At 37.7% G+C, this 25,302-nt stretch overlaps 1 protein-coding gene and 1 pseudogene across 8 annotated transcripts in view; both read left to right on the plus strand.

The window, feature by feature from the left end:
- Positions 1–25,302, plus strand: part of SLC4A10 (solute carrier family 4 member 10) — a 320,600-nt gene that overhangs the window by 30,890 nt on the left and 264,408 nt on the right. The window lies entirely within an intron of this gene.
- LOC130019868 (uncharacterized) lies at positions 8,827–8,903 on the plus strand (annotated as a pseudogene).

The following is a 25,302-nucleotide window of genomic DNA, read 5'->3' on the forward strand; positions in this document are numbered from 1 at the left end:
TACTTAATTATATATAAAGTATATTTGTTTAAAATTAAATATATTTTATAATTTAATTTAAAATATTTTAGAAATGTACAATTTTTAGTTTTAGGAGCAACAAGTAAAAATAAAGAAGGTATTTTCTTCTTTGTGAGGATCTTATTCATTAGCTTTACAGGAAGAGTAACTTTAAAATATTATCATTTATTGTCAGTTTTTTTTAATTTTTTTATTAGTGAAACACCATGAGGTACAGTTATAGACTTATAAATTTTTGTGCTTGGGTTTCAGTTATACAATGATCAAGTACCCATCCCTCCACCAGTGCCCATCCTCCACCACCACGGGTCCCAGTTTTTATTGTCAGTTTTTTGTGCATTTATTCCTCTCCTGAATCATCTGCAATAATTTATTCAGATTTTAACAGGGATTTGTATCATAAAATACTTGTCCTTATTGGCAAAAGTGAGCCGATTGATCATATAGAGCAGATGTAAGTTGGTATGAGCTTGAAGGAGTATCAGTATCACTCCATTTGACTTAGTCAAAATCTATTTTTAAATAAAAAGCACTTGCCCTTTTTTAATGTTTCTTTTTAAAATAAAAATACTGAGTATATACACTTTAATTATATATTACAAATAGTATAAAGATAAAAATAGCACTTTTAGAACCAGGTACTGCAGCAAAGCAATCTGAATTTCAATCTGAAAAGAAGAAAATGCTTTAAGAGGTTTGAAGGAAAAAAATACTTGTTAAAGAAAAATGTTTGTTAGAGAAAAATGGGAAGAAATGTGTACTTATTTAGATATTTTTGTTTTGGGGTCACAGCCAGCTGTGCTTAGGTGCTATTCCTAGCTTTTTGCTCAGAATGACCCCTGGCAGTGCTCAAGGGATCATATATAGTGCTGGGGATTCAAATCGGGTCAGATACATGCAAGGCAAGCTCCTTGCTTCCTGTATTATCTCTCTGGCCTTTGTGTCTCTTTTTGGGGCGTTATAGTAAAAGTAAAGACAACATAAACTGGGAATAGAGAGAATTCAGTGACTGATGGAAGTAACAGATGCTTGATTGTAGAAAATGGGCTTTCGTCACTCTTAGAGGGAGTTATAGTTTGAGCTTCAGATATAATTTCTTTTCTTCTCCCACTCCCGCTCAGGCAGTTGTGTTCTCGGCTTGTCTCTGAAGTGTAGAAAAGATTATTGTGGAAACCTGTAAAGATCAAGCCTCTAAAGGCCGGGAATGTCTAATTCACAATCATTAACTGAATGACAAATAAACCTATAAATGGTAGTTTCTATAACTAAATGTGTAAATAATAGTAACTATATTTCCATCTTGTGGGTTGCATTAATAAAAGAAATTAAAAAAAATTTTATTAGTGAAACACCATGAAGCACAGTTGTAGACTTACAGATTTTTGTGCTTGGGTTTCAGTTATACAATGATTGAATACCCATCCCTCCACCAGTGTCCATTTTCCACCACCACGGATCCCAGTATCTCTCCCACCCCCATCCCCCTCCATCCCACCCTGCCTCTGTGGTAGGGCATTCCCTTTTGTTGTCTCTCTTCTTTTGGGTTCTGTGGTTTGCAAAAGAGGCAATCATGTTCAGTCTATGTCTACTTTCAGGATGCATCTTATTTCACTAAATACATAAGAGAGTCAGTAGTTGTAAAGTATTAGAGACTAAGTATCGCTTTGGGTATTCTTCTCTCTTTTCTGTACAGTTTCTTAATCTCTATGATTAGAAATATTCCTTATTTTTTATAACAAATATAAAAATAATTTCTCTTTTCAAGGGCTGGAGCAATAGCACAGCGGTAGGGCGTTTGCCTTGCACGCAGCCAACATGGCCAACTTGAGTTCGATTCCTCCACCCCTCTCGGAGAGCCTGGCAAGCTACCGAGAGTATCTCGCCCGCACGGCAGAGCCTGGCAAGTCCCCATGACATATTCGATATGCCAAACACAGTAACAACAAAGTCTCCAATGGAGATGTTACTGGGCCCGCTCGAGCAAATCAACGAACAACGGGAGGGCCTTTACCTTTACCTTTACCTTTCAAGACTGTGGGCTTTATATTTGACACTATGTGTGAACAATCTAGTGGAGTAGCTAGAACATAGTGTTTGATGAATGTGAAGCCCTTCTGTGACTTTAGAAGTCTTCTCCATGGACATTGGTTGATTTGTGACGTTCTAGTTCTTATTATTTAGTTCTAGTTCTAGTTCTAGTTCTAGTTCTAGTGCAAAAGCAACCTCTTTTGCACTATTATATACCTTGTTTATATGTTCCTTTTGCTTATATACCATGTACCATAGCTACCTGTATTATTATTATTATTATTTCGGTTTTGGGGCTTATTACACCCAGGGCTTATTCCTATCTCTGTGCTCAAGGATCATTCCTGGTAGGCTCAGGGACCCTGTGGGGTACTGAGAATCCTATGGGATTGACTGTGTGCAAGACAAGCACTCTACCTGCTTTACTAGGTCTTGGGCTCCTACTTATCTGTGCTTTCATGACTGCCAATAAATGACAGGTTGATGAAGAATGGAAATCCATCAAGATTACTTTATATTTTCTGTCATGAATAAATTAGAGGCAGTTGTTAATAAATGTTTATTATATTTGATGAATTACTAGTTATAAGAATTATTTACTAATCAATTTCTCAATGCACTGCTTGTGCTTGCTAGTGCCATTAGTTTCTCTTTAGTTTGACTAATATCTGTACTACATAATCAGTATTTATAAATGCAAATAGATTTTCACCTGCTTTTAGACTTTGTTCTCTTACTGATTCATGTAAGTAATATTATTGATTTGATAACACTTTAATAGTGGTTTCCTATAGCTTGTGAAGGGAAGAATGTTGATGTGTGGCATCTCCACCTTCAATGTCAAAAGTATCCAAAATTGAAAAATGGGATTGTGTAGTAAAGAATTTTCACAAAAACCATAGAAATATGCGAGACTGTTATTGTCACCTAGGACTTTACTATATTCCATCAAAAAATGTTTGTAATTCTTCTGTATGTATTAAATACTTCAGTACCCATTTCTACATTAAATTTAGCTATTTGCTCTGGTTATATGAAAATATTTTATGAACATCCAAATCACATTGTGAATGTAAATTTGTAATCTTTTTAATTATTTATTATGTTTATTAAAAATATTATTAAATCACAGTGAGATAGAAGTTTTCACGTTTGGGTTATAATCACACAATGATCAAACACCCATTCCTCCACCAGTTCACATTCCCCCACCACCAATATCCCCAGTATACCCCCCTTTTCCCACCTTCCCCTTGCCTTCATGTTTTTTATTGAATCACCATGAGCTACACTTACAAAACTTTCATGTTGTTTCAGTCATACAATGATCGAACACCCATCCCTCCACCATACATTTCCCACCACCAATGTCCCCAGTATCCCTCCCCACCCCCATTCTACCCCTCCCCTGCCTCTAAGGTAGACAGTTTCCCTTTTACTCTCTCTTATGGGCATTATGGTTTGTAATACAGACAAAGAGAGGCCATCATGTTTGGTCCTTTATCTACTCTCAGCACTACATCTACCATCTCAAACTATCCCTCCAGTCTTCATTGACTTAGTGATCCCTTCTCTATCCCAGCTGCCTTATCCCCCAGCTCATGAGACAGACTTCCAACTATGGAGCAATATCCCTGGCCCTTGTGTCTACTGTCCTTGAGTGTCAGTCTCATATTTTATATTCCACAAATGAGTGCTGTCATTCTATATCTGTCCCTCTCATTCTGACTCATTTCACTTAGCATGATACTCTCCATCCACTTATAAGTAAATTTCATGACTTCGTCTCTCCTAACAGCTGCATAGAATTCCATTGTGGAGATGTACCAAAGTTTCTTTAACCAGTCGTCTGTTCTCAGGCACTCGGGTTGTTTCGAGATTCTAGCTATTGTGAACAATGCTGCAATGAACATGCAGGTGCAGAAGTCATTTCTACTGTGCTTTTTTGCACCCTTAGGGTATATTCCCAGAAGATGTATTGCAGAGTCAGATTGGAAGCTCAATTTCTATTTTTTTTAAAGAAATGCCCGTATTATTTTCCAAAAAGGCTGAACCAGTCTGCATTCCAACCAACAGTGAAAGAGAGTCCCTTTCTCCCCACATCTGTGCCAGTACTGGTTGTTCTTGTTCTTTTTGATGTGTGCGAGTCTCTGTGGCGTGAGAAGATATTTCATTGTTGTTTTCATTTGCATCTCCCCGATGATTAGCGATATAGAGCATTTTTCATGTGCCTTATGGCCATATGAATTTCTTTTTTGAGGAAGCTTCTGTTCATTTCTTCTCCCCATTTTTTGATGGGGTTAGGGGTTTTTTTCTTGTACAAATCTACTAGTGTCTTGTATATCCTGAATATTAACCCCTTATCAGATGGGTAATTAGGCAAATATTCTTTCCCATTCTGTGGGCTCTCTCTGTATTTTTGGCACTGTTTCTTTTCAGGTGCAGAAGCTTCTTAGTTTAATGTAGTCCCATTTGTTTATGTTTGTTTCCACTTGCTTGGTCAATGGTGTTTCATCCTTAAAGATGCTTTTAGCTTCAATTTCATGGAGGTTTCTGCCTACATTTTCCTCTATGCACCTTATGGATCCGGGTCCGATATTGAGGTCTTTAATCCACTTTGATCTGACTTTTTTGTCTGGCATTAGACAGAGGGTAGAGTTATTTTTTTACAGGTATCTTTTTAGTTTTCCCAGAACCACTTGTTAAATAGGTTTTTCTTGTTCCACTTCACATTTCTTGCTCCTTTATCAAAGAGTAAGTGATCATCTATTTGAAAGTCTGTGACAAAATATTCAGGTCTATTTCATTGGTCTGTAGGTATGTTTCTAGTCCAATACCATGCTGTTTTTATAAATTTGTAATCTTTACTAAATTAAAAATTATAGCCTTACCTATAAAACTTTTTTTGTTTTACAGAAACTAATTAGAATATTTAATTTAATTTGTTTTCCCTTAGGGCTGGAGCGATAGCACAGCGGTAGGGCGTTTGCCTTACAAGCGGCCAACATGGCCGACCCGAGTTCAATTCCTCCGCCCCTCTCGGAGAGCCCGGCAAGCTACCGAGAGTATTCGATATGCCAGACACAGTAACAACAAAGTCTCCAATGGAGACGTTACTGGGCCCGCTCGAGCAAATCGACGATCAACGGGAGGGCCTTTACCTTTACCTTGTTTTCCCTTCTAGTGGAATTAAAGAAACACAAATGGGAATAGTACTTAATAATAGTACTGATGAAATAAAATAGGTTGAAAGATTCTGAATTGCTTCAGTGTAGAGATATTAAGAAAATTGGGATATTGAGTTTCTGTTAGAAAATGGTTTATGAAATTTTCGGGGGAGATTTTTTAAATCTCTAAAAATGTGCTATTTTTTGAGGCCACACCTAGTGATGCTCAGAGGTCATTTCTGGCTGTACACTTAGGAATTACTCATGACTGTACTCAAGGTACCACATGAGAATCTAGGGATTGAACCTGGGTTAACTGCTTGCAAGCTAAGCACCATACCCCCTGTACTATCTCTTCAACCCCTGAAAATATACTGTTTTGGAAAATTTCACTTTATTTTTATAAATATTTATGTTTTGGGGTGACACCCATCCAGTGATGTTCAGGGGTTTCTTCTGGCTCTATGATCAGGAATTATTCCTGGCAGTGCATAGGGGACCATCTAGGATGCTGGGGATTGAATTTGGGTTGGCTTTGTTCAAGGTAAACACCCTACTTGCTATACTATTGCTTTGGCCCTAGAAAAATTTTACTTTTAATAAGAAAAAATAGTTGTGTTAATTTTGAAAAGCTATCTTAACCAGGACATTAAAAAATTAAAAAACAATTATTAATTTTTAAAATTGAATCACCATGGATACAATTACAAAATTATTTATGATTTTTTTCAGTCATATGTTTCAGCACTGGTCTCTTCTTTCCCCTCCGCCTTTGCCTACGTCTATGATAGGCACATTTCTCTCTCTCTCTCTCTCTCTCACTCACTTACTCTTTAATATATATTTCTTTACCTACTTTCAATACTTAGTTTTTGTGCAGAATGATTATTTCCAGGTTTATTGTCACAATGGTCTCTTCTATATCCTAACTACTTTCTACCCTCCACACACTTGTGGCAAGCTTCAACCATGGGCAAGTTCCTCTTTTTCTTCTGTCTTTGAATATTTTCTTCGGTCTTTGACTATAATATATTATAGTCTCATCCTATGTTTTTTTTAAAGATTTTTTGGGTCATTTTTATTTATTTATTTACTTACTTATTTTGGTAGTGAGACACCATGAGGTACAGTGGTAGACTTACAAATTTTGTGCTTGTGTTTCAATTATATAATGGAGTATTATGTAGCAGTTAGAAAAGATGAAGTCATGAAATTTACATACAATTGGTACTACATGGAAAGTATCATGTTAAGCGAAATGAATCAGAAAGAGAGGGATAGACATGGAAAGATTGCATTTATCTGGGAACATAAAGTAACAAAATAGGAGACTAACACCCAAGAATGGCTGAGATTAGTACCAGGAAGTTTTCTCCATGGCTTGGAGACCAGCCACACATGCTAGGGGAAAAGGCAGCTCAGATAGAGAAGGGAGCACCAAGTAAAAGGGTGTTGGGAGGATCTTCCCAGGATGGGAGAAGCATGCTGAAAGTAGACTATAGACCATCATGATTGCCACTCAATGCCTCTTTTGCAAACCACAACACCCAAAAGGAGAGAGAGAACAAAAGGGAATGCCCTGTTTGTTTTTTATGTCCCACAAAGAGTGCAATCATTCTATGTCTGCCCCCTCCTTCTGACTCGTTTTACTCCGTATGATACTCTCCATGTTCATCCATTTATAAGCAAATTTTATAACTTCACTTTTCCTGATGGCTGCATAGTATTCCATTGTGTAGATGTACCCTAGTTTCTTTATCCAATTTCCTGTTCTTAGGCACTTGGGTTATTTCTAGATTCTGGCTATTGTGAATTATGCTGCAATGAACAGAAGTGAAAATGTCATTTCTGCTGTGTGCTTTTGGCCCCTATGGTATATTCCCAGAAGTGGTATTGCTAGGTCAAATGGGAGCTAAATTTCTAGTTTTTTGAGGAATGTCCATATTGTTTTACAAAAAAGTTGGAGCAGTTGGTATCCCCACTACAATGAACGAGAATCCTTTTCTCCCTGCATCCTTGCCAGCACTGATTGTTCTTTTTTAATGTGTGCCAATTTCTGTAGTGTGAGATGATATTTCATTGTTGTTTGGATTTGCATCTTTCTGATGATTAATGATGTAGAGCATTTTGTTTTCATGTGCCTTTTGGACATTTGAATTTCTTCTTTGAGGAAGTTTCTGTTCATTTCCTTTCCCCATTTTTTGGTGGGGGTTGGTTTATTTTTTCTTACAAAGTTCTACCAGTGCCTTATATATCATTGATATTTACCCCTTATCAGGTGGGTTAGCACTGTTAGCACTGTCCTCCCGTTGTTCATCGATTTGCTCGTGTAGGCACCAGTAATGTCTCCAATGTGAGACTTGTTGTTAGTGTTTTTGGCATATCGAATACATCACAGGTAGCTTGCTAGGCTTTGCCAGGAGGGTGGAATATTCTCAGTAGCTTGCTGGGCTCTCTGAGAGGGATGGAGGAATAGAACCTGGGTCGGTCACATATAAGGCAAATGAACTACCCACTGTGCTATCACTCCAGTCCATCAGATGGTTATTGTGTAAATAATATTTCCCATTCTGTGGGCTGTTGTTATATCTTGGTTACAATTTCTTTTGGGGTGCAGAGGCTTAGTTTAATGTGTTCTCATTTATCTTCCACTTCCTTGGTCAGTGGTATTTCATCTTTGTTGATGCCTTTAGTTTCAATGTTAAGAAATTTCTACATTTTCTTCCATGAACCTTATGGATTCAATCTGATAATGAGGTATTTATTCTATTTTGATTTGACTTTGTGCATGGTGTTAGATAGACGTCTATAATCATTTTTCTACTTGTAGCTGCTCAGTTTTTCCAGTACCATTTGTTGAAGAGGCCTTCCTTGCTCCATTTTTCTCCTTATTTCTCCATTTTCTCCATATTTCTTGCTTCTTTATCAAAGATGAAATGATCACATATTTGAGGGTCTGTGTCAGGATATTCAACTCTATTCTACTGATCTTCTGGTTTGTCTTTATTCTAATGCCATGCTGCTTTAATTACTACCACTTTATAGCAGTTTGAAGTTAGAGAAGGTGATGCCTCCCATCTTCTTTTTCCTAAGGATTGTTTTAGCTATTCTTGGGGGTTTATTTTTCATATGAATTTCAGGAGTGTTTGATCTATTTCTTTGAAAAAAGGCGTGGGTATCCTTATAGGGACTGCATTGAATCTTCATAATGCTTTGGGGGAGTATTGGCATTTTGACAGTGTTAACCCTCCCAATCTATGAGTAGTGGACTTGTTTCTATTTCCTCATTTATTTTTTGAAGTAGTGTTTTGTAGTTTAGTTAAGCTGATTCTGAGGTACTTGATTTTCTAAGGCACAATTGTGAATGGTGTTTTTTTTTAATATCTCTTTCTTCTCTTTCATTATTTGTATACAAATGACCAAGACATCTTATCCATTATTTTGAAGATACAGAATGGTTCTTTAACTTTCCTAAGTTTAGAATTTACTAGAACTAGCTTATATTTAAAAGAACATGGAGCTTTAAAAAAGTGTCTGCCAGTATGCCAATTATTTCCATGACTATGATTTATTTTACTCTATCAAAGTTGGAAGGCTGTATTACAAATACAGCTTTGCGCAGTGGCAGTATCGTAGCCAATGAGGTTTATCCGAGGTGCGATTATTGCTAATTGAAAACTTTTCGGAGAGCCCGGCAAGCTACCGAGAGTATTCGATATGCCAGACACAGTAACAACAAAGTCTCCAATGGAGACGTTACTGGACCCGCTCGAGCAAATCGACGATTACAAATATAATTCAACAATAATAGTAATAACATCTACACATTTGCCACTTGTTCATAATTTGCTATTTCCCTAAATTGTTTACCTAGACATCTTGACTCACAGTTAATCAGGTTTTCATTTGATTTGCATTCAGAAGAAGGCTTCTGTAGTTAAATTAAACCAATACATTTATTTTAGGCTTGGCTACAACAGGCTCTTTCATAGTTATATGCATATTTCAGACTTTTTTTAAAATCCAGAAATGGAAACACTTTGCACTTTCTCAGAAACATTTATCTATGGATCCCTAAATGGACAAACCATTATTATCTGTATCTGACCCAAGTTCTTGGAATGTTTATTTTGTCTCAAAGTGGATATGAATAAAAGAGTAAGTAGTTGGTAAGGATGGTTGAATTGACAATGTGTTTCAATTTAACTTGAAGCTGAGAAGAAGGCTCAGTGTGAATCTGCCTATGTGGGTGAGTGTATTGCATCCAGGAACTTCGATATGTATCTGTGTATGTGTCTATAGCTACTGCAAATTATATGAATGCCTACAATATTATACTGTTGGTGAGAGCATATCACTTGCCTTTTAGGAATCTCTTCCTAGCAGTCAATTTGTTTTAACATTTTACTGTTTAATTTATGAAGGGGCTGAAACAATTTTTAAAATTCTAGAACTGTTTTTTTCAGCATAAAGAAACCCACATAGTAAGTCAATTTAAGAGAAAAGGCAGTTGCCCCTTACTCTAAAATAACTCATCCAAAAACCTGAGATGAAGAATGACAAAGTTTTCTGTTTATATTTTGTTTACATTCATTTATGTTTTTTTGATGATAGGGTGCTATCACAATGCACAATTATTTATGTTACTGTTTCCTACCATTTAAAAAAATTCTGGGTTTTTACTTTACCCTGTCAAAATTTATATGTTTAACAGTGATATAATGTGATAATTGCTTTTGTTAGAATGCATTATTGTCTAAAGCTACCTCTTGACATATTTGAATCTTGACGTAATACTTACTAACAAAATAAGGAATTTACAAAGTAAAGAAAATTTAAGCTTTATAAATATATAGTTAAACAAGGTGAAGAGTAGGAAACAGCAAGGTGGGGTAGGAGCATGGAATGGGAAGCAGAAAATTTTATTTGAACACATCATCATGTTTTCTGTATTATAAGTTGATGCTGTAATAAAATTAGTTTTACTTATTCATTATTTTTGTTTAAAATTTTTCCCAGAGATGTTTATAAAACAATCCATACTTGTCAAGTTGTTGTTGTACTTTGAGCTTTTTATATTTCAAAAATGCTTCCAGTTTTTTATGCGTTCTCACTATTTATGCTGCAGCATGGAGACTCCATATTTAATAGCTGAAAATTTTTATTTAATACATATTAGTGACATTTGTTTTCTAATATAGCTTTTGCTTTCTATCTGTCTGGAACATGTTTCTGAGGCAAAAAAATATGATCTTGAGGAGAATTTTTTTTTCAGTGAATATGAAGTATTTATTTATTTATTTATTGGTGATAAACATCATAAGGAAATTCACTTTATTTTTAAAAAATTTTTATTAGTAAACACCCTGAGGTACACTTGTAGACTTACAAATTTTTTTTTGTAGGAGTACTGCTATTTATTCAGCCACTGATTAGCTGATTGAATTGGGCATGAACTCCACCTTAATTTTTTTTAAATTTTATTTATTTATTTTCTTTTTATATTTATTTATGGAATCACTGTGGGAAAAGTTACTAAGCTTTCAGGTTTAAGTCTCGGTCATACAATGATCAAACACCTTTTCCTTCACCAGTACTCATTTTTCACCACCAAGTACCCCAGTATACACCCCCTCACCCCTCCAAATGCCTGTGAGGCAGATGATTTCTACTTAACTCTTCTCTACATTGATTACATTCATTATTTTGACAAAAGATGCACCATTATTGTTTAGAATTTCCCCCCAAACAATCAGAATTGCTGAAAAGGCATTGTGAAATATTTTGTTTTCTATAGCTGGTTATGAGAATCATATAATGTCACGCGGCCACAATTTTGGATTTATGCAAAGAGCAAGATAATTACGAGATTGGTTTCTGTGTGTCTGGTGTTATGGCCGTGCTGGAGAGCTGCTCGTGGGGGGCAACTCGTGACCTCGGTAGGGCATGAAGGGCCTGCTGGTACCGCCCCCCTTCCCATGAGACTGCAGTTGCTCTGTCACCGCTGGCTCGTTCCTGGCTTTCTTATAAGCTCTGAGGCGGCGACCACCTTGCTGCCAGGGGGGAAAAAGGCGGAAGGGAGCAACACCCTTTCCCTCCTGGGGAGGCATGGCGCCGTAGTTTAACGCATGGTCCATTCACTTTTCTTCTGCATGCTGCTGGGCTCTAGACTAAGTCCTTTTGCCTCTGGAGCCATGGCCGTGCCAGAGAGCTGCTTGTGGAGGGAAACTCATGACCTCGGTAGGGCGTGAAGGATGAGCCGGTACCATCCCCCTTCTCATGAGACTGCAGTTGCCCCTTCACAACCGGTTCATACCTAGCTTTCCAATAAGCTCTGAGGTGGTGGCCACCTTGCTTCCGGGGGGGGGGGGAGGTGGAAGGGAGCAACACCCTTTCCCACCCGGGGAGGTATGGCGCTGTAGTTTAATGCATGGTCCATTCACTTTTCTGCCACAAGCTTCCGGGCTCTGGATTAAGCCCTTTTGCCTCTGGAGCCATAGCTGTGCCAGAGAGTCGCTTGTGGAGGGCAATTCGTGACCTTGGTAGGGCATGAAGGACGAGCCGGTACCGCCCCCCTTCCCATGAGGCTGCAGTTGCCCGATCACTGCCGGCTCATATCTGGCTTTCCAATAAGCTCTGAGCTGATGGCCACCTTGTATGCAGTCCAGATTCATTTCTGCCAAAAGTCGCTGGGTTTCAAGATTTGTTTCTGAGTATTATGGCCATTAATCAGCTTGATCAGGAGCCAGAGAGGCCGTTTGTAGGCAGCGACTTAGGGTCTTGTTGGGATGGGGAGAAAGAGTCGGCTCCACCCCCATGTGGTGAGGCCCTGTGTGTCTTGTCACTGCAGGCCCAAATCTGACTGTCCAGTGGCCTCTGGAGGATGGTGGTCACCAGGCCGCCATGGGGAACAGGCCAAGACATGAAACCTATTCCCACCTGTAGTGGCCCAGTGCCAGTAACCTACTGCAGGAACAGGACACATTTCTGCCAGAAGCCTTTGGGTTCCAAGATTCGTTTCTGAGTCTCTGGGATCATGGCCATTAAGCAGTTTGATCAGGAACCAGAGAGGAAATGCCTCCAATTATATAGCTGAGCCGGAGGTGGTTTGTGGGTGTGTCTCCCACATACCTGATTTTTGGCTGTTTACTTTCTTGGTAAACCTGGCCCCAAGTTTTTGGGGTCTGGCCAAAGGCACAGCAGCAATTTTGGGGTGTCTGAAAGTCTGACGTGCCATCAAGCTGCTGATGCACTCACCTCACAGGTACAGATTGACCTGCTGGCAGCATCATACCCCCGTAAACTTACAAATTTTAGTGCTTGGGTTTCAGTTATACAATGATCAAGTACCCATACCTCCACCAGTGCCCATTTTCCACCACTACGGATCCCAGTATCCCTCCCACTCCCCATCCCCACATCTCACCCTGCCTCTGTGGCAGGGCACTCCCTTTTGTTCTCTTTCTCCTTTTGGGTGCTGTGGTTTGCAGAAGAGGCATTGAGTGGCAATCATGTTTGGTCTATAGTCTTCTTTCAGCATGTGTCCCCCATCCTGGAAAGATCCTCCCAACACCCTGAGGAGCATTTTTTAAATTTGCTTAAGCCTTTCACATGGCCTACCCGACTGACCCAGGTTCAATTCCTCCAACCTTCTCAGAGAGCCCGGCAAGCTACCGAGAGTATCTCGCCTACATGGCAAATCCTGGCTCTCCATGATGTATTCGATATGCCAAACACAGTAACAACAAGTCTCACAATGGAGACGTTATTGGGCCCGCTTGAGCAAATCGATGAACAATGTGAGGACAGTGACAGTGACAGTGACAACCATAGTGAAATGTTGGGCTTCAATTAGGAAATATTTTTTAAAGTGACCATGGAAATTTGGACATGGGCAATACTGCAATCAAGATACTCTGGGGAGTCTAACTCTGATTCTTTTTGATTTTGCAGGCAATACTATTTTATTAATAAAATATATGAGAGTTTTGATAATCTGACTGCCTTTGTTTGTTTGGTATTTGATCACAAAAATGCCATAGCCAAAGTGGCTAAAAAAAATCAATCCAAACTTACTTTTTACAGTTCCAGTGCTAGCAAACCAGATATCTTATGAGAGCTAACTTTCTGGTTCATAGAAGTCAGTGGAGTAAGAAAGAAGGGCAAGTTAGATTGCTTTTTAGAAGGGCCCTTCCCCATTCATGAGAATGCTGTCCTCATGGTCTGATGACCTCCCCAAAGTTTTACCTCCAAATCCCTTCCCTTTGAAGATGAGATATGGACTGCACGGGAGGCCATATTATTCCTCCAGAGTTTTACTGTGGTGGCATAAGGGGTTTTCTACCACAAGGGGAGGGTTTATGGGTAGAGAGATCCATTAAATTTTATTTATTGTATTATATACTCTATTATTTATTCTATTTTATTTATTATTTTATGTAGACTTCTAAGGAAGTTGAACAAAGATTTTCAGGGGCTAAGTGGTTTGTTAAAAGGTAGAGCAGATAGTTTATGAGACTCAGTCAACAAAGTTCTTTCTCCAGTGGTTCTCTGGTACTGTTAAGCCAGATACAACTTTTCTCGTAGTCAGCTGATGACCTGTAGTGCAGCTGCACATAAACATGGAGCACGGATGTCATAGTCGACATATAACTCAGTATGTTTGCTGACTTTTATTGGTCTTTGTTCCTGTGCTTCCTGTGCACCTAATTAGGAATGGAAAAGGCTTGCTGAACTTGGGAAGTTTCTGGGAGAGGTGATCTTGCTGGAATGCAGCAAGAACTAATGAGTGTTAATCTCTGACCTGTCTGTTCAAGGGAATCTTTCCTCATAAAGGCCACTTACCTCCAGTCCCTATTCAATATCAAACATTAATTTAGGGGTAACATAGACTAGGTAGTAATGACCATGCCACAAAAGTTAACATGAATGAATCACTGTCACTGTCCTCCCATTGTTCATCGATTAGCTTGAGCGGGCCCAGTAACGTCTCCATTGGAAACTTTGTTGTTACTGTGTTTGGCATATTGAATACGTCACAGGGAGCTTGCCAGACTCTGCCGTGTGGGCGAGATAATCTCGGTAGCTTGCCAGGCTCTCCGAGAGGGGCAGAGGAATCGAACTCGGGTTGGCCATGTTGGCTGCGTGCAAGGCAAATGCCCTACTGCTGTGCTATCGCTCCAGCCCGATTGTAGTTAAATTCTTTTGTAAAGTGGTAGTGAATTTCATAAAAAGAATAAATAGGAGAGAACAACATAGGTGAAGTTTATGAAAAAGGAAGCATGTTTGAATATTAGTTTTACTTTTTATATTGGGCTCTGAGGATTTCAATTAAGGACTCATTATATAGAATATAAAAAGAATAATTTAAACCAATGTGCAATGATATTGAAATAATGATTATTTCAGTATTTAGAATTTGAAAATTGTATAATTCTGATAAAAGTCAAAATGGTCCATTTGACAACTAACAAATGAACTAATAGGAAAGCATTTTTGGAATCTTTAGCCAGAGATAAGTATCCCTGTAGGAGCTATTATAATTCCCATTAAACAGACATCTTGTAAATAAACTTCCCCTCCTTAGTTAGAGACTCTGAGAGCTATTGTTTGACTAAATTACATCAATTTTATATGTTTTTCATATTTATGGTTTTTAAGCTTTGGCTTGGGGGTCATGGCTTGGAGGTGTTCATGGATTGCTCCAGACTCTGCTTAGGGATCATTCTCAGGTCACAGGGCTTCATATGTGGTGCCTGGGATCCAACATGGATTGGTCCTATGCAAGGCGAGTGCCTTATCCCCTGTACTTTCCAGCCTTGATGGGCATTTTATATTTGAAAGAATATTTTTATTATATTTTTTTATAAAAAGACACTAAATAGAAAGGAAATAAAAACATTAAAGGAATTAATTACTTATTATTATCCAAAGTTAGCAGACAAATTTATCCTTTGATCTTAATATTTTAGAGAAATGAGTTGATATCTCATCACAGAATTATACAGAACCAAAGTTACCTATATGGATAAAGTAAGGTCATTTAGCTGACCCATAGTTTTTATACATATGGCTATTTATATGTATCTATTATGTCTCTTTCTATATATGACTTTTTTTTTGGAGTCACACCTGGCAATGCACAGGGATTACTTCTGGTTCTGCATTCAGGAATTCCTTCTGGCGGTGCTTGGGGATCATATGGGATGCTGGGAATCGAACCCAGGTCTGCCGTGTGCAAGGCAACCCCTACACGCTGTGCTATCACTCCAGCCCCTAATTGGCTTTCTTAGTGAAAATAGTTTGAAGTTTTAAGAAACAGTCCAAGATGCAGTTGCAACACTAAGAAAATAACATTTGACACTTTCATCATTTTAATGAGTACATTACAATTAATATTTGAGGATATTTCTAAAAAAAGTATTGTATGGCATTTAATATGTAAATTATTTTAGAAATTGAAGAAAGTATTTCTGGTAAGCAGACTTGGAGAAGCATAATTGAAGACATCCTATAAAACACAGATTTCATTCAGAAATAGCTGCAGCTCTTGATAATTGTTTCTATGGTAAATCCTTAGAATGAATGCATTTCCCCCTTAGGATTAATGACTGGGATGGATGAAGTGATCCTTTGCTTTAACTTTTCAAAAGAGATTATTTTACTTTTCAGGGACAGAGATCTGAGAGGCTGTATAGTATAGTGATGATGTTTTAGCCTTGCCTATAGCATCATAGTGATGATGTTTTAGCCTTGCCTATAGCATCATAGTGATGATGTTTTAGCCTTGCCTATAGAATCATTATTTTATTTTTTGGGGGGCCTCCCAAACCGTGCTTAGGAGGTTCAGATACTCTGGCAGTTTATACCCAGTGGTGTTGGTGGGGGATCATGCATGCCAGGAAACAAACTTGGGTCTTTCCACATACAAGACATGTGCCCCTGCCTCTTCAACTACCACCTCAACTCCTGGATAGTCAATTTTGATTGGAAGCTTCTGTGATGCTATGTTTTACTCATATCTACATCTATATAGCTCTGATATAAATATTGTGTTTTTGTAGTTAAATTCTTTGTGTAAAGTGGTAGTGAATTTCATAAAAAGAATAAATAGGAGAGAACAACATAGGTGAAGTTTATGAAAAAGGAAGCATGTTTGAATATTAGTTTCACTTTTTATATTGGGCTCTGAGGATTTCAATTAAGGGCTCATTACAGAGAATTAGACACTTTGGACAATCTAATTCTCAAAGTAGGGCAGAGTTTAAGGTAATTGATAGTTGAAAAGACATTTATTTTAATTTTTATAAGCTTAATTTTAGTATAAAGTTTATATAAGCATACTTTTACACATAATGGAGTCAAAGATTTTGCTTGTATAAATAAATTTTCATATTTGAGATAAATAAAGCCATATAAGACAGAAATTATCTTTTTAGTATGCTTTGTGTGCTGGGGTATCTTGAGCATCTAAATGTTCTTTTTAAAAATTTGTATGTTCCAAAAAAAAAAAAAAGAAAGATCCATATGTTCCTGTGGAAAACCCTTAAAAGAGGCCATTGGAAGCTATTATTTAACAGGAAACACTTTTTAAAATGTCACTCTTATCAGGGTATTTTTCCCCCTTTCCTACAATTAAACACTTGTACTCTTAGGTATTTAAGTGTTTAAAAACAACCCCAAATTGTAAGACAAGGGCAAGTATCATGTATTTCCAATATAGACAGATCAAAATTGAGATTTAAAAAGATGTATTAGTCAAAGGGTAATTGCATTGAATATTGAGAATTTTAAGGTTAACATGCCTCATGACAGAAAATTATACCAAAGAAAATTTTAGAAGCTTTGAAATGATACTCTCTTTGTTAGAAAATGCCAGTTCCTTTGGTATGTGTTTCCTTTGTCACCTGGGGCAATTTTTCCAACACGTAACACATGTGATTTTTTTTTTCTGCATTTGGAATAATCAGCTTTTCCCTATCCTCATTAAGGGGAGAAAAAAACTGCAGCCAAGGTATTAGCACAAAGCAAGGTATTAACAGTGCCCAATCTCTAACAAATACCAAGTTTCTTTGTCTATTACCTAATTAACATACTTTAATGAGTTCACCAAGTTTAATGAATACTTCATGTAAACCTCAGCACTTTCTACCTCCTAGATTAATCTGACACCTGATGTAACAGATCTAAGTAGATATGAATAATTCATGAGATAGTATTTCTCAAAGAACAAGTAATATAGTATATGGAACATTTAACGCGGAAGAAGATCGTAAAGATTTTCTATATACTTACTTGAACATAGTATAATTCTTTCCCTACATATATTGAAAATTTTTTTCTAGTTAATAATAGCGTGAAAGAAATAATGTAATTTATGTAAATATATTTCTGTTCATGCTAATGCTTTTAAAAATGCAATGAACCATTTAATAGTAAAACCCACTGTTGATAAGTTATATTCTATAAATAGACTATGCAGTTACTTTGGCACTATTGGGTTGGTGGGGGAAATATTTTTTAGTTTTCTAATATGAATAATAAACATTTCTTCCATAAAAATGGACATTTAAAAATAGCTAAAGTTGGAAAAAGTATTCATAGTTACACTGTACTTTTTGTTGATTTATGGAACAAATGTAGACATGTAGTTTACGTACATCATTTAATTTACTATTTTAACATTATATTTGAGGATTATAATGGATCTGAGAATTTTAAATTCTGCATCTTAATGTTACAGCTGCTTGGTAGGCTTTTTTACCCTAATATTTTCATTTTACAGGGAAAAGAAATGATGAAGAAATAGGAGTGACTTATCTAATTTTATGTTATTATTTAAGATAATATTTAAAGATTATAAAATGCTATGTGTTTCGGTTTCTATCTGAGGTGGTATATGAAATCTAAATGTACCTAGGTGATACAATATCTATTTAGATGATATATGAGAACCTACATCTCTGTTTTAAAGGAATATGCTTAAATAAAAATTGGAATGTAGTGTGGCAAGACCTGTGAAGGGGGTAGTCACACACACGAACACACACACACACACACACACACACACACACAGTCATTTATGATTCAGCATTGAGAAAAAAGGTCCGGTTTTACACTGCTCAATGTAGAATACAAAGATATCACATTCCCACTTATATTTCAGCTGTATAAAATCTGTAACTATGTCATGGTACTTATATGATAAATATAACAATATTAAATGGCAAATAAATTTAACATATAGAAATATACTTACTTCAGTGAGTAAAGCTTTGAGGAACAAATCCAAGTAATACTGCATATATATTTATATATATATATATTGTCTTTTGGACTTGTATTTAGAGCTTATGGAAAACTGTTTATTTAAAACTTTTTATTGTAGCAGACCTTCGTGCTTTGAGAATGGATTTTTTGAACATAAACAGAAATTATCTAAAACAATATATCAAATATTGTGACTGAATTATTTTTTAGCATAAAATTATTTTTGTTTCTTTAAAACAATGTTCCAATAACATATACAACAAGAAAATGAATGTGATCAGGAGGCATCAGTCATTTTCTAATACTTATAAATTATCTCTTAAGATTAGTTTCAAGACTATATTGTTAAGACTATATTGCACTATATTCAAAATTCAGCAGCAATGATATGTTATGCAGCTTGGGGAGAGGTGTGTGTAAAACTTGAAGATACCAATGAAGAGATCAAATAAATTCAGCCTAGGGAATAGACTACTCAAAAGGGATATGATCTACTTGCAATTGAAGGACTTCCAATTAGGAGACTTAGGCTTCATTTGTAGTCCCCTCCAGCCCCCTCCCCCCCCATGGAGAATTCTAAAATAGTAGATTACTTATAACTACAAGTAAACAGAACTGGCACCTCATGTTCTCACAGGCTTCTGGAAAAAGAGAGGTTTATTTGCCAGGGTAAATAGAGGCAAGGGAAAGAGCAGTCCCTCATATCTAAGGCACCCCACAGTCCCCAGACAGTATCTTTTACTCTTTATACAAGGAAATGTGGACCTGTTTTTGATCAGCTCATGTGCAGCTGATGGGAGTCAGAAGATGTTAGTTATGGTCACAGGATTTGGTTTCACCAGCCTTGTGATGCTTGAAAGCTATGTACCACACATTCTTCATTTGTGGGCAGGAGCCCACAGCCACACAGACATTTCCTACTGATGGACAAGGAAAAGGAGGGGAGAAATCTGTTTCAATAGTACTTGGTGTATATTTTAATAGAGTTCGGACCCAGAATGCTATGTATGGGAAGACATGCATATTGACAATGATTTTTGTTCAAGCATAATCATCGAGATAGGACAATAGAGTCAGAAAAACTTGAATCGTTTAGGGCACTCTAGTATTTCCCACGGTTGAGTATACACCTTCCATTTTTATGGGAATAGTGGTGTCACACTCACATGGCTACTTCCCGATGAATCTGGATGACAAAGATTGAAAGCTTTTTTTGCATAGGCAATGGATACAACAGAGGACTACTTTACCATTATATAGCTTCAAAGACTTTAAGGAATATGAACAGCAGCAGGTGGATGAGACCAGGCAAGAGGGATTTGCTTCCCCTTGGTGTCCAGGAGAAAAGATCTAAGCACCAGTCCCTGTTTCCTGTTTGATGCTTTCTAATGTAGAAGTATAATGATCTCAGAGGTACTGTAGTGAAGTGATTTGTTGCTAGACTTTCCCATTTTGAATAAAGCTACTTCTATCAATAAATTGCTGTTCATTAGGATCTATAAAAATTTAATTCTTTAAAGGAGGAATACTAGAATAAACTTGTTCTATCCCTAGTTCAAGAATGGCTCAGTCTCCTCTGAGTCACTTTCAAGCACTAAGGCTGCAGGGCTTAGAGTTCAATAGGCTTTAAGAATTATTTCAGGGAAGTCTAATGATAAGACTTGGTATTTGAGTAATTTTCCCTTGGTAACAATTGGTAGTACTTGACTTCCAAGACATCATGTATCTGATGAAGAAGTAAGTGTTCAAGGGTGGGTGGGTGGGGGTGATCTAACATCTAATTAGAAACCTCTTCTACCAGAATAGTGGCTGTGTCCACTGCTCACAGGCCACCTAGATGCCACTGAATCTAATTTTTTTGAGAAGTAAGCTACAAAACAGAATACATTCAAGTTTTTGAGTAATACATTTTCATGCAATAATTTGTTTTCTGGAGCGATAGCCCAGCGGTAGGGCATTTGCCTTGCACGCAGCCAACATGGCCGACCCGAGTTCGATTCCTCCGCCCCTCTCGGAGAGCCCGGCAAGCTACTGAGAGTATCTCGCCCACACGGCAGAGCCTGGCAAGCTCCCCGTGACATATTCGATATACCAAACACAGTAACAACAAAGTCTCCAATGGAGACGTTACTGGGCCCGCTCGAGCAAATCGATGATCAACGGGAGGGCCTTTACTTTACTTACTTACTTTACTACAGAAAGAGTAAAAGTCTTCTGTAAATTAACTCTAAGAATTGGGGCCTTTTCCAATGGTCACGGTCATGGTCATGGTCCTCCCATTGTTCATCGATTTACTCGAGCGGGCCCAGTAACGTCTCCATCATGAGACTTGTTGTTACTGTGTTTGGCATATTGATTTTCTAATGGAGTCTTTATAATTTTGAATCCTGTTGATGTCCTGTAGTCCTATCTAGAGGCTCATACTTAGGTCCCTTTAAAACCTCATATAGAGATTTTCCTATAGTCTAAACCCAGGAATTCAGATTCTGCAAAAACCTGAAATACCCTAAAATGACCTTTAAATTACTTAGACTTTTTAGAGGAAATAAATACCCATGCCAATTAGAATACCAGCTTTCTCATTTCCAAGTGAATTGTACTCTAAGGCCAAAAAATAAAAAAATAAAAATAAAAGTCTTAGGTCCCTCCGTGGTAAAGGAATTTGGCATGCTGCTATATTGAAAAAGGAGTGAAGGAAGCCATTAAATCTCCCCTTATAGGTAAGGGGAAAGGTCAAATGCCTTAGGTTGACCTGTCACAGGGGCTCAGGTTGAATTATGACAGAGGCTCCCACATCAAATTACACTTTAATTTTTCCTGCCTGCCTTGCCAAGGATCACCAGAAACTCTGCTGATGCAGTGATGACAAACTCCTCCAATGGTGAGCCTGGCAGATCCTCATATTCTCTCAGCTGAGTGACCGTTCTTTCTAGCTGAGAGGCTGGTCAGATATGCTTGTTTTATGACTGTTGGACAACAGGCCTTTGTGGTGACCAGGACAGTACTCTTTGCAGTGAACTTTGGTTCCAGGGAAGGCCCTTCCTTGCTCCTCTTTGTGTCAAACCAGATTCCCTAGGGTTCCTCTGAGGGGCCCTATTTAGGACAGTTGGCAGCTGCACTTCCTTTTCCCTCTATTATGTTTCTCATCCTGCTCTGTACTGTCCTAGTGATCAAAGATCTTGGATGACCTCACCTATCAAGGTTGACAGAGCTGTCTGGGGCCATGTTTTCAAAAGATGACTCTCATAAATGTTCTTATGTCATATAAGAACTTCCTTCTCATAAAAAACTTTCTTGAATTATTAGGTTCATTTAGCTTAATTCTCTTTTCCAGAAAGTAATTTTCAGTTTTTTATCAAGATAATGTATTTCTTGTTTTTCCCTTTTGAACCAGATAATGTATTACTTTTCTTTATTTCCCTTTTGAGTTCTTCTCATATAAAAATTTCTTTTCTTTCAAAATCCTCAACTTCTCAGGCTAGAGAGGTAACTCAGCAGGTGAGTGTGTGCTTTCCTTGCAAGAGGGTTGGTTTCCATCTCTGGCATGTGGTGTCACATGCCCCTCAGTCACTGCATGGAGTTTGACCCCAAGCTGGGAGTAATACCTGAACACTGCTGATGAACACCCCAAACAAACAAAAAAAATTTAACTTCCAATAAGCATGAATCAAGATTTCCTAGCACTCTTTTATTTTATTTTTAAAATACATTTTCTAGCACTTATTTATTTATTTATAATACATTTGCCCATTTTCATTTAGGTACAGGTGATTTATAATACTGTTCAATGTAGTTTCATGCATTCAGCTTTACAATTGCCACAAGAGTGTCCAATTCCCTCCACAAATGTCTCAGAGATCCTCATCCCTTCTTTGTATCTCTTCCCTCTGATGAGCTCATTTCTCTATACAAGTTCTCCAGTTTGGTTGCTTTTGGCTTTTTGTTGATCCCTTACTATGTTATATATATACATATACATATATATATTGCATATGAGAGGGATTTCTTTGTATCTGATACTCTCCTTCTGACTGACTTCACTCAGAATAATACCCTTCAGTTTCATGCATATAGTGGCAAATTGCATGATGCCAACTTTTAGCACTCTGGTTTAAAATAAGTACATTACCATTTTTTTATTCAGTATTTAACTGGATACTGATAGTTAGTCAATCGTCCATAATTAAGGTGAACCTCCTTGAGACTGCCAGGGAAACTTATGAATTTTTTGCGTAGCAGCAGGATAAGCATTTTTTTACTATTATTTCACCAGAATATGAAGTTTCATATGGCCTTTGCTATATTCTGTCATATATGCAGTCTAGAAAGTCAACACAAAGCATTATATGCCTTTTGAGTTTGTGCACTTAAGGTCACTTTTAGGAATGCACAATTCAGGAAAAAAAGGAATGGAAAGACCAATTATCTAAGTTTAGTTTGGAGGTGAAATATTCCTTTGATTGCGTTACCTAAAATTTTATTTTACTTTATTTATTCATTTACTTACTTGCTTTTTGGGTCACACATGGCGATGCACAGGGGTTACTCCTGGTTCATGCACTCAGGAACTACTCCTGGCAGTGCTGGGGAACCATATGGGATACTGGAAATTGAACCTGGGTTGGCTGCATGCAAGGCAAACTCCCTACCCACTGTGTTATTGCTCCAGCCCCTTGGTTTTATTTTAATCTCGTATAAAAATTGGTTTTACCTTGGAAAAGAATTCTCTTAAGAAGACATTTAAATTTTTGTTTTACTTAACAGAAAATACATTTTGTTTACTTTTCATAGTTACTTTTTTACTATATTTTTACAGAACTTTTAGAATATTTTTCAACTCTGCAAACCTTAATTCACTAATTTCAAAGCAATAATTCACCAGAGAAGCCATGCTCACAGTCACATCCTTCAAACATTTCTCCAGCACACTTTCACTTTCAGGTTTCTCCTGTCAGGAGAAAAAGATACCCTGGCATTTAATTTGCACAAGAGATCATGCTTGAACAAAAGGATATGACGATCGGGCATGTCTAGGCAGCTGTGGTGGAGATTCACTTTCCAAGGGCTATAGCAAAGAGAGGTCTTTTTTTTGAGGGTTGACCAGGGTTCGATTCCTCCGCCCCTCTTGGAGAGCCCGGCAAGCTACCGAGAGTGTCTCACCCACATGGCAGATCCTGGAAAGCTCCCCATGGTGTATTTGATATACCAAACACAGTAACAAGTCTCACAATTTGTTGTGAGTCGTTACTGGTGCCTGCTCGAGCAAATCGATGAACAGCAGGAGGACAGTGCTATAATGCTACAGACCTGCTACATAATCCCTGCTATTGTCCTAGAACCAAATAAAAGTCGTGAATTTCAAGTTCAAAGCTGAGTAAGATGCCCCAGAGTCAATCAGAAAGTTCTGTAATTGAATCACTGCCAACTGTACCAGAGGATCCTCTGGGGCCATGGAAAGTGCATCCCGATTCGCACCTGAAAGCCTGTGCCTGCCACAGTATGGGATTACGACTGGTCTTCGCCAGCCCCTGCTTCCTCCATTTTTTCTTTCCACCTGGATACTCTCTTTTACTGTGCCCTATTTGCCTGCTGTAAGTACACTGATCTTTCTTCTACCTGGTTGCTGGAGGACTTTCTGTGGCTTCTCTGCCTCTAATCAGTGGCCCTCACCACTGGGTACTATGGTAAAAAGGACTTTTACCAGTGGAGACTTTTGTTCTCTCCTTGCATTTATACATTTCAAATTCAATGGACACCAACTGTGAAGGATTCATAACACCCCATGTGGATCTCTTCTTTCTCCTTCTCTTTCAGAGAGTGACTGTCCTGTTTGATCTTAGCTTTACTTCTCTTGGTACCACCAAGTTTTTACCCCATTTTTCTGCCTCTTTATATAAGTGTGTAAGGACCTACACATTATTTATACTTTCTTCCCACTTTCTGACCACTGACAAAACAATTTCATTTGCAGTATTATAGTATTATATTGAAGGACTATGTCTCTCTATTGTCTGGCATAGATATCATGTGATATTAGAATAAACTGCATTTCTCTGTGGTGATGGCTTTGTTTCTATAATTTGACGAATCAAATAAAATAGTGGTCAGTGAGCTTTCAGAAGGGATAGACAGGGTCCTGTCATTTTTAAACAATAAGGCACAGTCCAGGCACAAACTAGAGAGAGACCTTTTTGCTTACACTTTTATATACCAGAGAGCAAATCTGTCAGTCAGAACCAAATGTAACTCCAGAATAGTAGAAGATTCCCAGTTCCATTTGACTGTGATTCTTGCCAGAGAAGGACCTTTGTTTAGTCAAATAGGATGAAAAATTCACACAAGATATATAGAATCCAGGGCCTTAGTGTGCACACAGCAGAACTTACTAGAATGTCTTGCTGTCTCTAACCTAGAACAAATGCTGGGAACTAGGAGATCTGGAATGAGAGTTTCTCTGGGAGCAAAAGGGGACTTGGTAATCCTGGGGAATGTTCCCACCTTCATTGTGAATCCTTCAGCAGTTTCTGGCATAGAAAGATCTAATAAGAACCTCTCAAGGTTCCATTCTGGGCCCTTAAATTTGAGACTACTTTAAAGTCAATCATGGAACATAGGCTTTTGTTAAAAATTATAATATTTATTTGCTACAGCGTGGGAGGGAGAGAGCAATCCTTCAAATCCAAGGCTGCCCACAGTTCTCAGGCAGGGTCTTTTATGCTGCTTACAAGGAAATGCAGACCTGTTGTTGATTAGCTCATTGGCAGGTGAAGGGAGACAGCAGTTGTTAGTCATGGTCACAGGATTTGATTTCACTTGA

The sequence above is a fragment of the Sorex fumeus genome, unplaced genomic scaffold (genome assembly GCF_029834395.1).
Source record: "Sorex fumeus unplaced genomic scaffold, SorFum_2.1 ptg000009l, whole genome shotgun sequence".
NCBI classification, from domain to species: domain Eukaryota; kingdom Metazoa; phylum Chordata; class Mammalia; order Eulipotyphla; family Soricidae; genus Sorex; species Sorex fumeus.